This window comes from Rhinolophus hipposideros, assembly GCF_964194185.1.
Source record: "Rhinolophus hipposideros genome assembly, chromosome: 7".
NCBI classification, from domain to species: Eukaryota; Metazoa; Chordata; class Mammalia; order Chiroptera; family Rhinolophidae; genus Rhinolophus; species Rhinolophus hipposideros.
In genome coordinates, this window is record NC_138053.1 from 99300158 (window position 1) to 99315166 (window position 15009).

The window sequence follows — 15009 nt, forward strand, 5'->3', positions numbered from 1 at the left end:
ATGTTTCACACCAATAAGCACAGATAAAAAGAGATTTTACTTAAGGCCCCCCAAAACAACATTGTCCTGAAAACATTTCATTGTTACCTTTTATATCTTATATTATCCACAAGATCTACATCAAACAACAGTTTTCCAGACTTCAGTTTGTGAGTATAACACAGAACATCACTTATTCTAAAAATTAGTCCTGGAAGGAAATATCAGAATCTCAATTCCTACATAATTTTTTATAATGAATGTATTATTTAAATATCTACAATGTGTGATCAAAAACTATGGTGAATGTTTAAATAAAAAAATTTATTACAGTAAAGACACACTGCCATTAATCCCCCTTAAAATACCCCCGTCCCTTGCTTTGAACACACTTATCCCATTGTTCTTGCCACTATCCAAAGCCGTTCTGGACGTCCTGTTTCGTGTCTTTAGTTGCGCTGTCATGGCTGCCTCGATGTTCTGAATCATTTTGACTTTGGGCCAGACATCACATGGTGCCATATTCAATGAATAAGGTGGATGAGGACACACCATAATGTTTTTATTTGACAGAAATTGCCATATACCAGAAGCGATGTGTGACACAGAAGTTTGTCATGATGGAGAATGATTTGTGCACACTTTCAAACACACCTTCTCTCAACCGTAGCTCACACCCAACTGACTGCACCAAACAAGTTGAAACTTGTCGCACACTGTGACTAAGGTTTGACGGCCGCTTCCCGTATTGAAGATCCTTATCTTTCCGTGGGATGGCACTCGGCAGCAGCATTCACTGTATACTTTGATCACACCTCGAATGTATGTATACAAGTGTAAATGTACACATCAGCACTATATTCAGATATCTATTTGCATTACGTTGATATACTTTTACATTATATATATATGTATCTATATATATGTGTATATATATATATATATATATATATATATAAAGAGAGAGAGAGAGAAAGAGAGGGAGAGAGGAGAGAGAGAGAGAATGTACGGAGCACTAATTCAAGAACTAACCTACTGATGTATCATTTATTTTATACAGGTATAATTTTTAAGTGTTTGTTTCTTCTAAGTAACTTCCAATACCAAAGTGTTTCATAAAGCTATGCTGATGGCTAGGTCACTCTTATTCCCTAATTTGTAAGACAATGGTCTGACGAAGCACTTTTGAGAAGACAAAAGCGTAATGAGTATGTAGTGTGCGTGCCTGGCTGCAAGTTGACCCGTGAGTGGGCGCCGCCACACTTGCCTTCCACGTTCCCCATCCCCCAAGTAGATCTGCCATGTCTCACACCTTGTTCTTTCACAGTACCCACCTCAACATGTCACAAATGCTTGTCCACTCGAAACATTTTAGAAAAGGAAAATACACAAAGATGTCCCCTATGTCCTTTGACACTCAGATGGCCCACAGCGCATGTGTGCCTTCCTCTGGAGCAGAAATTCCGTCTTCTACAGCTTAGTTTTTACGTGGGGACTTTGTGTCCCATCTCCTGACATGGCACGTGGCGGGACAGCACTCACCGCCCAGGCACACACGAGCCCTTGCAGCTGACGCAGCCACCAGCGCCCTGTATGACTCTGTCCGGTGCTAAGACCCTGAATACATGTGGTTCCCGCACACTCTGGGTCGTCTCCTCACTTGCTCACTCTGGTGAGTAGATTAGCTGGATCCCTGACATTTCTTCATGTTATGAATCAGGATTGTTCTTTAATTTTAGGAGCAGAGGAGACTCCTTTACAAAATGTAACAGAGGAAATCTTGGTAATTCTGTTCCCCAGCCACTGTCCAGACCCCATGGCTGGGTCTTTGTCACAGAGATGCGGGAACTACTTTTACTCTGTCACAGGCCATCTCACTGTAGACTGCTGTGTCAGTGTGTGGGCCCTGCTCCAGGGCTGAGAAAGAGAGTCCCTGCCTGGCGTCCTGACTGGCTGGAACGTGGGGGTCATAATCAAGAAGGGTCTAGGGTCAAAGGGCCAACGAGTTGTCCCATCAACCACCTGTGTCTGCAGGGGGGCTCACCGGCCAGGACACTTCACGGAGTGATGGTGCTTTGTGGCCAGAAAGGGTGTGGGGGTGTGCAGACCCCTTCCCTGGGCACAAAAGGGCCACAGGCAGCCACTCAAAATGGAAAGGGGGGACTGTCCTCCTGCCCCCAGTTCTCAACTTGGAAATGATCTGCTTCTGTCTTTTGCTGATTCGGGCAGCTGTGCATGGCCACCAGAAGTGAAGTGAATGGTGTTGGCCAGGTCGGCAGTTCTCGACACTGTCTGAGTATCAGAGTTGCACAGAGTGCTTTTCAAAATGACTATTTCTTGGACTCCAGTTCAGAAGGTCTGAGATGAGTCTGCTGTGGGTCTTTGATTTGCTTCTAAGCTGCATAGGTAAACTCATGTGCAGTTCAGGCTGTGACCCTGGTCTAGAAGCCACTGTCTCCTCCAGGGCAGAAACCCTTCCCAGACGTTTACAGGAGGTTGGTGTGGATACAGAGGAAGGACTCCCGTGGGGGCAGGGGCCGGGGGAGTGGTTTGCTCTGGTCACCCCAATCATTGCAGTTTCTGACTCAGCTCCAAAGGCAGCTTCCAAAGCCAGCTCCTGCAGCCGCTGCAGGCCGACCAGAAGGCACAGTGTATCCGGGGCTGCTTTCCTCAGTCTCTCCCGGCACTGCAAGGAGTCCGCCCACCCACCCCAGACGCCAGGGAGGGGCAGGATGGCAGGTACAGTCTGTGTGCTTCTGCATGTTTTCTGTTTGGGAGTCTTAATGCATATTTACACATATATTTAAAATATTAATATTTAAAATGTAATTAAAAGATTTAAACCCATTTTAATACTCAAGGAAGACAAACAATAATGCCCGTCTGAGTCATTCCAGCACTTAGGAGAATTGTCGGCTGGTACAGTTCACTAATATTGAGAGCCATCTCCATGGGCATCCGGTCTTGGTGAGCCCCAAAACTGCGATGCTGTAAAGTGGGGGACAGAGCTTGGCACACACTCGGCACCCTCAGGCATGCTCAGCACTAGAGGTCCAGATGGCAGGGGAGGAGGGTGCAGGCTGAGGGTGGGAGGGCCGATGGCCAGAGCGACCTACTGTGCTGGTCAGGGTGCAAGGCTCCAGGGGAAAGGCCTGAATTCTGCTGGCAGCCATCAGGAGGAAGGGGAGACGCTAAGGATGGAGTTGCACCTGCTCTCTGTCCCCACGGCAGGTTCTCCCTAGGACGGTATCTCTCAATCTTGGCACTGTGGACATTCGGGAGAGCACACTTCTCTGCTGTGGGGTTGTCCTGTGCTTTGTGGGATGTCTAAGAACATCCCTGGCCCCCACTCACTAGATGCCAAGAGCAGCTCCCTCACCAGCTGTCACAGTTGAAATGTATCCAGACATCGCCAAATGTCGTATAGGTGACAAAACCCAGTTGAGAACCACAGATCCTGGATGACATGGGCACCACAGCTTGGCCTTCAGCACCTGTCTGACCAGTTGGTAAGGTAAAGTAAGGAACTGGAGGTCAAGTTTCCCTTCCAGTAGGATGTTACAAATGTCCAGCTTCTCCGTATCACTGAAGGGCAGCAGAATTACTGCCCCAAACTATGTCACTTTGGCACAAGGATTGTTTTGAGCTACAGGCAATTAAAACCCAGCAGATTCAGGAAAAACTCTTCACCAGCCCCTCAACTGCCTAAATTTACATTAGAAAGGGGGCCAGTACCAGGAAGAGAGGAGCTATCACCAAACACACCTTTCCACCTCACAAACTTACCTGCATAGCAGGGCAACCTGTGTTTTCCAAACACCTCCTCTGCCTTCCTATGAACCACCTTCCTCCCCTCTGTGTCCAGACCCCACTCCTTTCCTTAGATTGGGGTGTTAGAGAAGCCTCAGTTACCTGGTTGCCTTTTGTGTCCCATATCTTGGGGGTTTCGGGACGTACAAAGTTAAGTTTTTCTCCTATTCATCTGTCTTAATGTCAATTTGATTATTAGACCAGCCAAAGAACCTAGAAGGGAAGAAGGGAAAAGGTTTCCTTCCCAACATGACTCATCAACAATCCTAGGCAAAAACTAGCAATAACACGGCGTGATTTCTGACTTCTGTGTTCAAAGGAAAATAGACATCATTTACCCATTTTGTTGACATAAAAGACAGATAAACATTTGTCTAATTTTGGCTTTCTCATACTCTTCTTACCAGGAAACATTCAACTCAATCTTTATGCACACTGTCACAAAATATGAGTGTTTCAATGGCACATTTTAAAGCAACCTTCGATCTGAGAAAAATAATTTATTCCATACACATCTCCAAGTAACTTCTAAGTGGACATAACTGAATTTGTTTCCGTGCTTTTTCATAAAGGGTAAAATGTTCAAGAACACCGAACTCAGAGGTTATCAAGGAAAAATGTGTTCAGAGAGAGAGAGAGAGAGAGAGAGAGAAAGAGAGAGGAGAGAGAGAGACAAGAGAGGCCCCAAATGGAGTCTCTCGTGCTAACCACACGTCAGCAAACCTACCCTTAATAGTTAACCTAATTACAGTTTCAGCCTCTCCCAGGAATGACACTTTTGACCAGCCAATCGAATTTCCTGACCAACACCAGCGAGGTAATCTGCCTGATAGAAAGGGGCCTTGCCTGAAACAGTCTACTCTTAAAATTCTTTTCTGACCCCTTTTCTGTCTTTACAAGCCTTTCATTTTATGCAGCTCCTCAGAGCTCCTTTCTCTTTGCTAAATAGGATGCTGCTGGGTTCATGAATCATTGAATAAAACCAACAGGGTCTTCTAATTTGCTCAGTTGAATGTTGTTTATTAACAGATTTGGTGGCACCTGCGGAATCTGAAGTGAACTGCTGATGGCTTTGGGGACAATGAGAAACACAGGCATGGCACCCAGGAGCCCGTCTGAGTTCTCTGTCTTTCTTGCTGTTTCTGAGGGCCGTGGGTCATTCCTCCTGGTGCTGACCTCATTGGCTCTCCAGTACCCAATTCCTATTTTGTTTGCAAACTCAGTCCTTTCCCCAGCCCCACACTAGGAACTGCGGGTGGTGTGCGCAGGGCCTTGTAGTGAGCAGTCTGCAGCAGGATTTGAACCCCAGCCTTGGGCGCTGTCCCCAGATTCCATGCTGGAAACTGCAAATGAGAAGCTGCAGCTCCTCCCTTGTTCGTAATCAGTCTGCAGTCCCCATTCTTAGGGTTTGCTAATTCAGTGCATTCCCAGTTTGTTGCTTGCTGCTGACATGTTAGTGTGCGCAGGAGGTAAAGGCGATTGCTGACGGCAATCTCAGAAGCCAAAACGCCACAAAAACTGGTGGGCAATAGTCAGGCCTTCAAAACTTTTCGAGCATTCTCCACCTAACCCAGACTCTCACGTTAGGGTGACATGGCCACAGAGTGTGTTAGCGTGACACCCCGTCACCCCCCAATCTGTGCAATGGAATACGTCACACCATTCCTAACTGGTGGTGTGTCTCTTCTAGGTATTAGTTTGGCTGTGAGAGTCCCAAGGCTGAGCTAAAATGATGATGACAAGGATGGCGAGGATGGTGAAGGAGAACAAGGAGAAAGAGGAGGAGAAATAATAATAATGATAGTTTTAAATTTCAAAGAATCGAGTACACCAGCTTCTGACACACCTGCTTATTTTATGTCTAAGAAGTTTGGTCCCAGAATTCTTTGCAGATATCTACAAAAAATGGCAAAATCTTACTAAAAACAACATAGAAACACAGTGGCTGTCATGGGGTACGTCCCAATTAGAGACGGCTGTTTGTTTAAGAAGTGAGCTTGGAAGCAAGGATTCCCCAATCACACAGACTGAATGGGGTACTGACTTTTGTTGGTATGCAGAGCATCCAGAAGGCTTCAAAATTCCAAAATAGCTTCATTAAAACATGCATTGCAAAAGGTTAGTGAACACTTAAAGACACAAGATCGTAAATACAAATTTGCCAAACCTTTAGCCTTACAGCTACAACAGCTAGGAGGCCCCGAGACCTAAAATAACTCCTGGGTCTCCCGCCATGCACCCCCCACCCCCCCACCCCCCACCCCCCGCGAGGGATCCATCATTAAAATACTGGCCCAGGGGCCCCTGTCTCAGTTGGGACCCTGGAAAAGAGATTGTCCTCAAAGGGTCTATGCAAATGTTTTCTCATCACCTGAATGGGACATAACTACCCCTAAAGGAGGGCTCTAGTGGGGACGCCCCTGGAGTTGACAAAACTCCGAGGGATTTTTGGTGAACTTCTACATTATTTCCTCTAACAGCCAGGGGATACTAAAATTATTCAAAGCCTGATAGGAATATTTTAGGTCTGTTCCTCCAAGCTAAAATGAAACCATGTACCCAGAGGGAAAGAGAAACCTTCTGAAGCCTTTGTGGAAAGATTTGCTAAAACACCCCACAGGCACACAGCTCTAAACCTAGAACATAGAAACCTTTTGATTTCCATCTTAGTTGGAAATCTTCTCCCTGATATAAAAAAGCAACTTGAGGAGAATGTAGTTAGATCAGTAGCTCAGCCTGTGGTGTCATTTAGGCTGCAACCCAACTCCTTGAGGAACCGCCAAAGCCACCGTCCTTACGTTACAGATGTCTGCACAAGGAGAAATGCAGTTTGAGGCAGTTCAAAGCCTGCCTTTCTACCCATCCCAAAGCCTCTCCTACATGTCTCAAAAGGCTTGTAAAATATTGGCCTTCAGAAACCAAAGACCTTCTTGGAGGAACTTGCATTATCTCCCTATGCCTTTGAGATGTAAATGTTAACTCTTATCTAGTCCATCTCTTTCAAAATTACAAACTTCAGGGAGGTAATTCGAATCAGAAAAAGAACGGAAGGGGGAAGGTCATTGGAAACTTAGGTGAATAAAAATTATTTGTCTTCTCCACAAATGTTAGTAAAAAGCTTTAGCCATCTGAGCAAGTAAACTTAACTTATTCTGTCTACAAGAAAAACAGCTTAGAGCCAACTTATGTAATTACTAAGTTTTGTATTATTGAACCTGACTCATGGTAGGGATTATAAAAAACGGCGCTATAAGGTCTCTGTTTGTGTCTGACTATAAGTTTATGTGTATTTACATATCTGTGTTGTAGATGCATGGTATTTGTTAAAGAGCTCTATTTAGTTGGCTGAAAGAAAATTAAATGCTTGTATAAATTACATTCACAAAAAATATAATGGAAACTAACCCAAATGAATACAAGCTAAAGTTTGATAGCTTCATTAAAACAGGCATGTATTTCGAGTTATCAGCATTAAGTGTAATGCTTTTATCCTATGAAGTTCTACTCAAGGTCAAATAAGTTCATGTTAGTCTTACAAAATTTGTCAGCAAGAAAAATAGCTGGGGATGATGGCCGACTCTGTCGAAACATAATCATAAATGTGCCAATCTATAGAACGCTGGTGTAACAGTTCACAATTGTGTACTTTTTTAAATTTACTATAAAGTAATTTTTTATGGTGAAATTTCTAACATATGTATTAAAGCTACTAAAAATAATAAGGGGAACATGTCTATACACAAGAAAACTAGGAGGTGAGGTCAAGATAAAAACAAAATATAAAGGATGGAGATACATTTTTTTTGTAGAGGGAAAGCAAAGTACATTTTATTCTAAAGCGAGGGAGGTTGTTTCAGAATGGGAAAGAAGAAAACAGGATAAAATATGAATGTGAAAAAGAGGTAATAGGCAAGTTGTGGAAAAGAAATCTTTGGAGAGAAATTTTATGTGTAATCAAGCTCATTAGAATTAGTTAAATGAATTTTAATATCAAAAGTGAGCTGGTGCAAAATCAGAATTTAAGTTTATCTCTGTTAAAAGGATGGCTAAGTATTGTTTCACAGTGACCTGTGATCCTATTTAACCAAGTGTTTAAAACCTTTGGATATTTTTGACAAACTTCCCCCCAAAATCAAATTCTACATTAAGTTTTTTTGACCTGGTAGTAACTTTGGGATTTTCCACAATGTCCCTGAAACATTTCAAAAGATGTCTTCTCTCTCCATACAAAAGGGAGATGTTAAACTAATTAGGCTCATTTGATCTGTTAAATTACAGGGGACTTGGTGTCAAATAATAAGTGATACTAAGACTTCTTCACGTGGTGCTTGTAAAGTTATACGTTATGCATCCCAGAAATTGTGTGAAATTCCTGGATATGTCCCGGTATAATGTTATCAGTCCTAATTCCAGTTATTACCTTAAAATATTGTGTGTCACAGAAAAAAAAAATCAAATTTCCTGGTCAATTCCATTATAATGAATTCTCTTCAGATCTTTAATAATGAGCATTTTTACTTCATTTGTCGTTTACAGAGAGTTACTGTTTTACTCTATTTCACAAACGTGTTCCTACAAGAGTGCTTCATCTTCATGGATAAGACTTTCTACGCCCAAGTTTCTCATAACTTTAAGATCTTACCCAGTTTCTGAACTAACACTAATACTAAAAGGTGAATTCAAGCAGAGCAAGAATCAGTAACATGGAACTGAATAAACTGAGAAGGATGATAATAATGTTCATGACTTCCTGTTTAAAATACTCCTGGGTCTCTAATGTTTTGCTTTTCCAGATTTAAAGAAATCCTTTCTCTTAAACTGTACATGACATGTGGCAATCCGGTCAAGTAAACCTTTGTAAACAAAGATGGAGCTCTTCCTTGTTCTCCCTACCTGACTCCTCCAGAATTCGGAAACTCATAAGCAGTTTTCACGGCACTATACTTAGTTATCTGCATACAGTCAGTAAAAATCTGTTCTCCCTGTAACGGGGCATAGCTGGAAATCCACATGACCGAGGCTTTCACTAGAACGTCACACTTGAGAGAGGTGTGCGTAGGTCCAGATATGAAAGACAGGTTTAAGGAACCTAAGGTTACCTGTATGGAGCCAACAAGGCCCCTCAGAAAAATCAGTCTGGTACCTTGCTACCAGGTTCCAGCAAAGCAGTCTTCAGAAGAGCTTATATGGCCATTGTTCTTACTGCACTTGTGTAAATAATCGAGCTAAGATTAAGGCGAATAAACTAGTTTTACTGCAATTATCTTTGGTTAAAGAATAGGGTAACTAGAGAAAAATATTATGTTTACACCTTTGTAGATATTAGATTCTCGTTCTATTAATTGTCACGGGCTTGGTAACATACCTGCAAACTGGACTGGATCCTGAATTCTTCTGGTTTCCTCATGTAACCGGCTACGTTCCAAGCTAACATCTCCAAATCCCTTTCACTTTTCTGATTTGGGGTCATCAAGTATGAACACTGCCCTTGAGTCTTCCTGGTGGGGACTATACCAGGTCCTCCCCATACCCAGATGGCAGCCAAACGTCAGGGACTTGAACTTTGTGTCCACATCCTCAGATTTAAAAAGGGGTCCTTCAGACTCGAGGAACTACATACCCGCTGGAGACCTCAAATCAAGCTGATGGGAAGAGGAATAGCTGACATTGAGGCAGACTGGTTCCTCCCAGAAAGCCAATGGACTTCTCACTTTAGTTAAACATGAAACCCCTCTTCTTCTCTCTCTTTCCTTTACTCTGACATTGGCCTGGAAAGATAAACCCATTACCTGCAGCTTCCAGGCCATTGCTGAGGGGGTAACCCAACCTTCAAACTTCTGCTGAATTTGCCGCAATGCTGGTGTTCTGCCCACCACAAACTTACTCCTGACTTTCAATGCCTCAGTTTCTCTGGAGCAATCTCAGCCTCCTCTGTATGTGGCTGACTCCCTGTCCCAGGGCGTCTATTTCCCTGTGTCTGCGTAACAACTCCAAACCCAGGGACCATTGCATCCAGGCTCTGTACAAAGAAAGGGAAACAGGGCAAGGGTGACCAGAATAAAGCCACCTGTGTGATCTACAGACCCTTAAACTTGACTGACCTCCATCACTGTCACCTTTCCAATCATGAGCCACAGACGCAAACGGAAATTGCCAGGAGGCATCCGTGATTCAAAATTACCTTCCTTTAATAGGTCAGTGCTCCCCTGGCTGCGAGTACTAGGCTCTGACCATGAACCCCACTTTCACTCTGGAAAGGAACACAACATCCACTGCTAAAGCAAAAGCTGCCCGAGAAAAGTCCCTAGACTCTGCTGCCGAAGTTGTTGATGCTGATAAGATGGCCCTTGATCATCTTCTGGCTGAGCAAGGAGCTGCGTGTGCTGTGGACACACCATGTGCTGTGCCTGCATGAACACGTCTGGGGAAGTGGAGACTCAGCTACGAAAGATCACTGAGCAGACACTTGGCTTTAAAAGGTGACTTTTTCTTTGACTGTGATTGGTTTGGATCTTGGGGACCATGGCTTCAAAGTACACTCCAGACATTGGGAATTATCCTGCTTATAATAATCATAGCGGTCTCCCTGCTGTTTTCCCTCAAAGGCTTTCAAGGCATGTTTGCAGCTACTAACCACCAAGCAAATCATCTCCCCAAGACTGGAATGTTAGAAAAGAAACACGGAGAATGACTGACTAAAACAATCATGAGCCTGAAGTCATGACCTGTGAATACCACAGAGTTCCCGCAAAAAAACATCGTGACATTTGAATACCACACAGAGGATTAGTAAAGCTGTGAGAACCACGGAGCAGTAGCTGGGAGTGGCGCTAACGCCTCAAGGTTTGATCACATCTCTGTTAGGCTGAGAGCTTGATCAAAACGGGGGATTGTTAGAGACAGACAGACAGAGAGACAAAGAAAGACACACACACACACACACACACACACACACACACACACACACACACGGCCCAAAATGGAGTCACTTGTCCTAAGCCCCGCGTCAGCAAACCGAGACTTAACACCTGACCTAACTGCGGCTTCATCCTCTCCTGGAAGTGTAACCTTTGATCAGTCAGTCGGGAATTTCCTGCTCAACACCTGCGAGGTAATCTGTGTGATAGGCCCCTGCCTTCCCCAAGGAAAGATGGCTTTGCCTGGAATAGTCCACTCTTTTAACTTTCTTTTCCCACACTTTTCTGCCTTTACAAGCCTTCCACTTTATACAGCTCATCAGAGCTCCTTTCTCTTCAGAAGATGGGATATTACCCGATTCATGAATCTTTGAATAAAGTCAATAAGATCTTCACATTTGCTCAGCTGATTCTTTTCTTTTTTATAAATTTTATTGGGGAATATTGGGGAACAGTGTGTCTCTCCAGGGCCCATCAGCCCCAAGTCATTGTCCTTCAATCCAGTTGTGGAGGGCGCAGCTCCAAGTCCAGTCACCGTTTTCAATCTTTAGTTGCAGGGGGCACAGCCCACATTCCCATGTGGGAATTGAACCAGCAACCTTGTTGTAGAGAGCTCGCGCTCTAACCAGCTGAGCCATCCGGCCGAAGCCTCAGTTGATTTTTGTTTTTTAACAACAGAGAGGGCACAGTGACAAAAGAATCATTGAAGGATCGTAAGAACCATGAGCCATTGAATCACAGGAATCACGGATGTCTGCCCCGCTGAGCCCGGCAGAGCCAGGCTGAGTTCTGCTCACCTCACTCAGTCTCCCCACAGCTCCGGGGTCACCATTCCCCATTCCCCCAGTTTACTGATACCATGAACAAGGGGCTATTGTCTGGCATTAAAAAGCACTTTTAGAAATCAATACGGAAAATGAAGACAACTTACTAGGAGGAAAAAAGAGCAAAAGATGTGAACTTAGTTTTCACAGAAAAAAATATGACAAAGTCCATCAATATCTAAAATGAGACTCCATTTTGCTCATAACTGAAAAATAACATTTGGGTACCTGTTCTCCATTTGAGAAAAAAAGGACATAAAGTTCTAAAAACCCCCTCATCAACCAGAGTATAATAAACTAGTAGGCCCTTTCCCACATGGCTGGTGGCATATACATTTGCTACAATGTTCCTGGGGACAGGGTGGTAACAGCTGACACCATCTAATGCTACCAACCTGCTGGTGGTGTCATTCTACTATTAGAAATTTGCCTTAAAATCATACAAGAAACTATTTCCTGACATTTTAATTTGATCATCAGGGTTTGTTTCTTTTACTTTTGAAATGAGTTAATGTTAATTAATGAAGGCAAATGAAACCAACTAAATAGCAAAAAGGACCCACCGCTCATTGATGGATGAAGACAAGCTCACATCAGTGTTTCACAAAGTGGTTCCACAGGGAACACCAATGGTTCTGTCGAACGTGGTGATCTGCTCCAGCAGGACAGAGATGGGAAGGCTGGCAGGCCCTGCCAGGGTCCTGCAGCAAAGAAAGGATGAACCTCTCTGCAGCCTGCAAAGGATTTTACACCAGAGAGTGGCATCTCTTGCTTAGGGACATGTGTTACTTTGCTATTCCCAGCAAATACCTCAACTGCAGACTAGGCCCAAGGACTGGAAGGAAAACAGGCCCTTGGAGGGAAACAGTCCTGCTGTTTTGTGTTAACCATGGGCAGGATACAGTTAGTTATTCACCGAAAGGCATTGTCACTGCTCATCTTCTGTAAGGACAGAAGACATGGCCTGGCAACTGCACTGTTATGTATTTAATGATGTCACCTAAGCAAATGGCTTTGCAAAAGTCAAGGCTCCTAGTGGTGTAGACCCTGCCTTGGGGTCCTGCTGATCTGGCCCTGCATCTATGCTCTCTGTACTCAGAGCTGTCGGATCAAACGTGGTGTTTCTATGAAACGCCTAACTGCTGTTTTCAAGAGAAGGGTGGAGATGAATGCCACCCAACTGGAGAGCTATGGCACTTCTGTTCCTCCAGGTTAAAATTAACTTTAAATTACATATTGATTCCAGACCTCTGAAATTTAGCAAACAGTGCATTGTATTTGAATAAATTATAATAATCAAGCTCCAGTGTTTGAATTAAAGCGTCTTATTGCATGATTTGACTGAATACTGTAAAAACCTCATTAATTTGTATGCCACTAATTTGTAATTTGTGATAAAGCACCTGTGAGGGGGGAGGGAGGGAGAAGGGAGGACCCCGACTGAAGTTTTTCTTTGCAAATCTTTTCCATGAAAGAGCAAATCACTGCTGTAAACAAGGTTGAAGGGGGTCTGATTTGAAATACTTAAGAAAACAAACTTTTCAAATACCTTTTAGAAGCATCATTTATGTGCATACAATTTATATGCTAATTACAAATCATTCCAGACTATTCACTAAAGTAATTCCCTTGAGAACCTCACTTGGCGCGCTCTCTCTCTCTCTCTCTCTCTCTCTCTCTCTCTCTCTCTCTCTCTCTCTCTCTCTCGCCTGGGTTAAGTTTCTATTATACTTGAAAGTTACAAAATGTGTGTCCCAAACATGCTTTATCATTTGAATGGAATTTGTCTAATTAATTTAAATGAGTGAAATTTCCCTGCAGTCTCTGTCACTTTTATTTTTTCTCTTGCATTCTGATGTGATTCTAAAATGCTTAGAAAGTGCTTCTCCCTAAGACTGAACTCTTACCAGACATGGTGGAATCAGCTTGAGGGAGCAAGAGCCAGAGAGAGTCAGGGTCAGACTCAGGGACTCAGTCACAGGCCTAGAACTGGAGCTAGACTTGTGGGACTTCTTTCCTTTGTGTGTGTGTGTGTGTGTGTGTGTGTGTTGGGGGGTAGAGCTACCTGGTTCTAAGAAAGTGCTCAGGGAAGAGTAATTGCCCTTATCTCTAAATTGAGGAGGCTCAATGAACTTGAGAAATATTAATATATACTTTATCCCATTCACAAACATGTAAGTCTAGTGCTAGTCTTGAATTCTCAAATCATTTACCATCGGAGGTCACAATCCACTTTCAAATCAAGAATTTTCCCTGGGGTTCAAGGCTATGACGGTCCCTGTGGCAGAAAAATGCAGTCCAATATTTAGGTCATAGCTGCACAAACAGATTTTCCCAGTAGCCGCAAAACAATGGGAACAGAGGTCCGCCCAAACTCTCTAGCCTCCCGCCCCCAAACTGGCTGTCCCAAGCCCCTGGGCTCTTAAGGACTTCAGGTTGCTTGGGTGGGGAGGGGGTGGGCGAGCCTGGCTGTGCTGTGCAGACAGAGCCTGATGCAAACCCAGCTGAGAAGTGCCTCTTTCCCTAAAGTATTTACTTGGCTAATTGGACGACAAAACAAAATAAAGATCAACAACAAACACCATCCTTTACATGCCCCCCAAAACGTAACTTTAGGTGGGATTATCATCAAGCGTAGGAATGCTCACTCAAGAAAGACTGGTGTTCACAGGAGATGGCAAATGCCTTGGAACTTCAGTCTCACACAACATAATTATTCTTCTGTGAAATATAATTAATGAAGAAAATGCCTCCGACGTGTGGGCCAGGAAAGCACACAGAGCGCCCCTTGACTGAGGCTTCAGGGTTGGAGTTATTACAGCACTTATCGTCGTATTATAATTACCAACGATGACACTGCACACGTGTGAGGCACGCGGGCACACACTCTGGACCCCGGAAGTTTGCAGAATGCCTCATTAAGTGTTTTACTACATATTTATGCGACTGCTGCCCCGCCTCCCAGTTTTGGTGGGAAGACAGCCCATGTAAAGGCACATGTACATATTTTAATAAAAAATGCTACCATTAAAGGTCATAAAATGATTACAGTGAATGGATATTAAGATGTCACAGCTGTAGAAGCCATCCCTTTTTTGTACTCCCATCCCGAATTGTTTTACGACCTATCATAAACCTATTAAACCACTGGCAATAAAGGATTGTAATTAGTGATAAAACCTTGTTGCTTAGTGAGCCAAGACAGTCATCCTTACTTGGAATTTTATTGAAAGTAATCAAGACGAAACCTTCAGCAATGTCAAATACCACTCAAGAGCAAGATTGGACTTTGACAAGGGACCGATGCCCTTTAACCTCTCCTGGGTTATTTCCTCTTTTCTATGTTGCAGACCAGGTGTTGTTGTTTTGTTTGTTTCTCCTGTTTGTCCTTGTGATGCTTTATTTTGTGTGTAAACATAAGATAACGGGAAGGGGTGTTCCAAGACCGTGCCTCCCATCTTGCCCCGCGGTGCGGGCCC